The sequence below is a fragment of the Liolophura sinensis genome, chromosome 13 (assembly GCF_032854445.1).
Source record: "Liolophura sinensis isolate JHLJ2023 chromosome 13, CUHK_Ljap_v2, whole genome shotgun sequence".
Classification (NCBI taxonomy): Eukaryota; Metazoa; Mollusca; class Polyplacophora; order Chitonida; family Chitonidae; genus Liolophura; species Liolophura sinensis.
In genome coordinates, this window is record NC_088307.1 from 10,677,683 (window position 1) to 10,683,746 (window position 6,064).

Genomic DNA, 6,064 nt, shown 5'->3' on the forward strand with positions numbered 1-6,064 from the left:
GGTTAACAATTTTATAGCTCTGCAGCAAAATACACAAATGGTTCAAAGGTATATTTAAGTGTCATCAGATTTACTTTACAACTGACAACTCAGTCAATATTACGTTAATTACAAGCCAAAGCCAATTAATTTCAATTACTGGAATTAATCCTTTTTGTGGTAGTATGTATATAGCTTATTGTATAGGTTCAAATGTTGCCATGGTTATTTAACAGAAAAGTTACAGAGATTTACGTTATCTTTACATTAGAAGTACATAGACGAACATTACAGAATTACATTGAGTTGCCTATACACATATTTACACAGACAGAAAACAACAGTAGTGTTTTTATTTATTGATTAACAGTTTTGTTCTCTTGCTTCCTCCTCTCTGACGTGCAGTTCAGGAGCTCCCGCCACTTATACCAGACGCCGTCCAGGAAAAACCAGTGTACTGGAAACCTGTGCCTGTAACAGGTGTGACAAGTATAATTGAGGAGCAAGGATGTCAGGCCTCATCCACTTAGTTGAAGCAAGAGACAGTCCTATTGTTATGAAGTCTTTTAAGTTTCTGGTCTTAGTTTCATTGGTGTTAATTTTCCTTGGTCCCACGTGTCTTCTTATTGTTTTTCCTGTCTTCTTTTTTAGTTGATTTCTTTTTCTATTTCCAGTTTTTATTCGTGGTCTCCCATGGCGGCACAGACAGCACGTTTCATAGACCGGTAGAACAGTAAGTGAATGACACTGGTTTAAATACTGGTTTTAGGGTCACTTTCCTGGTGGATATCGTGGCCCATCAAATCAGTGTTTTATTTGTTTTTAACACATGAATATTTTGGATACATAATAGCAGTGCGTTGGTATACTATTTACATATGTACATGAGTCAATTAGTGAGGTTAAACCTTTTTGTGGTAGCATGTGTATAGTTTATTGTATAGGTTCAAATGCTGTCATGGTCATTTAACAGAAAGGGGATAAATAGTTAGCTATTTACAGAGATTAACGTTATCGTTACATTAGAAATACATAGATCTACATTACAGAATGACATTGAGTTGCTTATAAAGAAATATAGACAGGGAGAAAACAACAGTAGTGCTTTTATTTATTGGTGAACAGTTTTGTTCTCTTGCTTCCTCCTCTGTGACGCGCATTTCAGGAGCTCCCGCCACTTATACCAGACGCCGTCCAGGAAAAACCAGCGTACTGGAAACCTGTGCCTGTAACAGGTGCGACAAGTATAATTGAAGAGCAAGGATGTCAGGCCTCATCCACTTAGTTGAAGCAAGAGATAGTCCTATTGTTGTGATGTCTTTCATGTTTCTGGTCTTCGTTTCCTTGGTGTTAGTTTTCTTAATGACATCGTAACATAAAGTGCTTAAATATAACAAGTAGAGCTAAAGGTGTCAACAGCTAAGAAAACAATAGAGTTACGTAGGGAAGAAATGGTCAGAGGATAAGGGGGGATTAAGGGATAAGGTGTGGTGAAGAGGAGTGTACTAGTTAAGCTCGGTGGGGTTACTGGTCGGTTTGGAGGATTAGCAGATCATAGACTGAAGGGAGATAGACACCTTGGTCTCTGTTCAGGTTAGGCTTCAGTCTTTTGATCTGGATGGCTTCCTGTGGTATTCGTTTTTTCCAGTGGGGCTGATTAATGTTCGATATCTTAGCTGTGTTCCAGTTGATGGTGTGGGATGGGTTCTCCTGGATATGGTCAGCTATGGCAGATTTGGAGTCAAGATTTTTGAACGGATGATTTGTGTTTCCTTCATGCGGGTTTAGGTTTTATTGCAGCTACATTCTGTTTGGTGTACAACACCTTAGGGAAGATGGGTTTGTGTTGCTGTTTTCTGCCCTGTGGCGTGTAGGTGAGTTTTCAGTGTGCTTTGGCCTTTGAACACTGTTTCTATACATGTGGACTGTTACAGAATGCGTGCGATTTTTTGGCTGGTGGGGCCAACGTATGGGAGGCTAACATTTATCCCAGAGCCCTCGTCACGTGCCCTCGGCCGCGGTCTGGTTGCGGGCTGAAAGGCATCCTGGATTGTTTTGTTGACTTTTTGGGCTGGGTATTCATTTAGGTGGGTGAAGACATTACGTTGATGTCGAATTTTCTCATCCAGCTTGTTGTTACACCTGGGTTTAGCTCTCTTGGTGAGGGTGGAGATGATGCCAGTTTTAATCTTGGGTGGGTGGTGGCACTTGTAGTGAATATACTGGTCGGAGTGGCTTCCGGTATACTATAGTTTTGATGCTACCGGGTGTTCTCTTCACATTTACGCCTAAGAAAGGTATTTGGCCCTCTTTCTCCGTTTCCATGGTGAATTTGATGCGATGATGTTGTAGGTTAAGGTGGTTAAGTAGTGTTGTTGGATCATCGTCTTGATGTAGTGCTACAAAGGTGTCATCAACTTTCCGCATCCAGCATATGTGTTGGATGGGTGAAGTAGTTAACGCTCTCTTCTCTAATTCAATTAGGTAGATTTCAGAGACTATTGGTGATAGTGGGGATCCCATGGGGAGACCATGGATCTGTTCGTAAATTGAGTCACCCCATACGGAGTAGGTTGCGGATAAGCAGCTGCCTAGTAGTCGTATGATGCTCTCTGGGGATAGGGATATTTCTGGAGGTGAAACCGTAAGTTTTAACACATCTGAATGTCGAACCAGGAACTGGGGGCTATTAGCTAACATCACATCTGAATATCGATCTAGGAACTGGGAACTTGGAAGTCACGTCACATCTGAATATCAAACTTTGAACTGGGAGCTAACTTCACATCTGAATATCGATCTAGGAACTGGGAACTGGGAGCTAACATCACATCTGAATATCGACCTAGGAACTGGGAACTGGGAAGTCACATCACATCTGAATATCAAACTTTGAACTGGGAGCTAACTTCACATCTGAATATCGAACATATCAAACAGGAAATGAGAACTGGGATCCAACATCACATCTGAATATCGAACCAAGAAGTGGAAACTTGGAACTGGGGGCTGACTTCATATCTGCATATCAAACAGGGCAGTGGGAACTGGGAGCTAACATCACATCTAAATATCGAACCAGGAACTCGGAAGAACTGGAATCTAACATCTCATCTGAATATCAAACCAGAAACTGAGAACAAACATCACGCCCGATTGCGTGGTTGTATTGTTTGCTTGGGATATAGTGTCGCTTTCAAGATTTATTTTGGCCATATCACGAAGTATCTCTTTGCGACAGGTCGGACCCAATAACCACATATTTGTAGTGCTGACTCACTGTAACGCCATGCCGAGGACACCAGACACGACGTCTCAGCTACATCGTGTTGTATGATAGTGCACGAGTACTGTAACATCATAAACATTCCTTGCAATATAATATCGCCGTGTAACGTATAGACACACAGGCGGGCAAACAAATGCCTGAGGTAAATATGTCAGCCATGGGTTCGACTTGTAATGAAGAGATTTTGTCAGGATTATGACCAAAGACCTGTTTACAAACCACGAAACAGCTATGACAGATTCTCAAGCACTTGTAAAAACTCGTAGGATAATGTATAAAACCTCTATAATTACACGGAAACATACCAGTATGAAGACGGTACTGGTGCCCAGTTCCAAAGTATTAGTATCAGGACGGTGTCCAGAACCAACGTAGAGTTATCAATATAATGTCCAGTACCAGCGCACCAATGTCGTGGTGACGTTCACTACCAACGTACCAGTACCATGGCGATGTCCAGTACTAACGTACCAGTATCACGACAGTGTTTAGTATCAGCGTACCAGTTAAACGGCGATGTCCAGTACCGTGCTAACAGTACCATGACTGTGTCCACTACCAACGTACCAGTATCACGACAGTGTCCAGTACCGTGGTTACAGTACCATGACTGTGCCCGCTACGAACGTACCAGTATCATGACGGTGTCTAGTAACAGTGAAGAAGTATCGTGGCGAGATCCGATACCAACGCGCAACTACCGTGATGTCCAGTACGGATGTATCAGTATCAGTGAAGGCAGACCTACACAACGCCAAATTTATAAAAATAAAATATACAAAATACAACCTTGGTATACAGGAAAGAGAACTGAACTAAATTAAATTCCCTTTGTCTTTAAAGCCAGTATTTCAAACGATCAGCTCCGGTCTTTAACTAAGCTGCCATGTTTATACCTGGTTGTGTCAAACACCACATGGCCACGCAAAAGTGTTTCAAAAATGCGTCTCGTTTATCTCGTTAAAACATATCCTGTAATGTTTAGATGTTTCACAAAAATTAAATGAACTATTTAAGATTAGTCCACTGCCAATAACGACACGTTTTTAGCGGAGATTTTGGTGGCGAGTGTTTTGACCTGTTCCTGCAGCTAGATAGATCTAGGATTTCTTAGCGTCCTGTCTTTCAAATATTGAACAAAGGTCTGAGACGAAGTGCATATAGGTTACAATAAGGTTGTCTTCTAGTTACGGATGATAGATTACACATGGGTAAGAAGAGTTATTCCATCCATCAGTGTCGTGATTAGAGTTGAGAAAACTTAGAATTCAAATGAATTCAAACCTTTGACTCTTTTCATAAAAATCTAAAAAAAATCAAGGAAAGTATGTTTATGCAGAGTTTTAAGTGGTCTATTTAGTTATAAATAGTTTGATTCTTAGACGTCATTTCCATTAAGCTTATGCCGTGCCATTTTGCTATTCGAAGAGCTGTCGTGTGTTAAACAGCTGTCTACGTGTGACGTCACTCCATCCATACCACGTTTTGCGGTGGGTTCAAAGCGCACTTAAGATATCTCATACGACACCAAAATAGTTCACATTTATAGCATGTACACATTCCTCGTATGAGTATGCGTAGTTTCGTACATAATGAAATTTTTATTAAAAGTATTTTCAGTGAAGTAACACTTTATGCACCAATCAAATATATTTTTTCAGTACCATGTCGATGTCCAGTACTGATGTACCAATACAGTGACGATGTCCAGTACAACCGTACAAGTACCAAGACGATATCCAGTACTAGTGAACCAGTACAATGACGACGTCCAGTACCAGCTTACAAGTACCATGACATCTTCAGTACCAGCGTACAAGTATCAAGACGATGTCCAGTACCAGTGTACGGGTACCATGATGATGTCCAGTACCAGTGTACAAAGTACCATGGTGATGTCCAGTACCAGCGAACCAGTACAATGACGATGTCCAGTACTGATAGACCAAGATAGTGAAGATGTCCAGTCCCAGCGTACCAGTACCAAGACGATGCCCAGTACCAGGGTACAGGTACCATGACGATGTCCATTATCAGCGTACCAGTTCCATGACGATGTCCAGTACTGATATACCAATACTGAGACGATATCCAGTACCAGTGTAAGTACCATGACTATGTCAAGTACTTATGTACCAAGATAATGACGATGTCCAGTACAAGCGTATAAGTACCATGACGATGTCCAGTACTGATGTACCAGTATTATGATTATGTCCAGTACTAATGACCCAGTACAAAGGTCCCTGGATTACATCATATTTTCAAGTTAGAGCGTAACATTTTGAAAAGAAAATCAACAAACATCCATGCATATGTACTTACCCAAGCCAATAAAGCAACTGCCAACGAAAACCTGTTTGACATCATTGTGTTTCTGCAAAATTTGTTTCTGCACGAGAGAAAACTTTTACATAAAGACAACCGGTTTCAGTCCTTGTACAACGACGGATGGACTGTTAAATACCTCGAGATTTATAAAACTGCGAAGGCATGCAGAGGGCGTGTCACACGCAAGCGGGGCCAATCGCTTGTTGCCAACGCTCTGAAATTATTAACTGCGACCATGACTTCTTGTCAGCTTTGTAACATACCTAGCACGTGTCTGAAAGTTGAACAAACACGTCAGTTTTAAGAAAATAAACAATTCTATGAAATTTAAAACTATAAAAGACACTACTGAAGATTCGTCTAATATTCAGCGATGAAAGAAAACGGCAGCATAACATTAAAAATCCATTATTATAAACGGCAAATTTATAGTGAGATCAAAAGTTTACAGCAGTACGAGAGCTA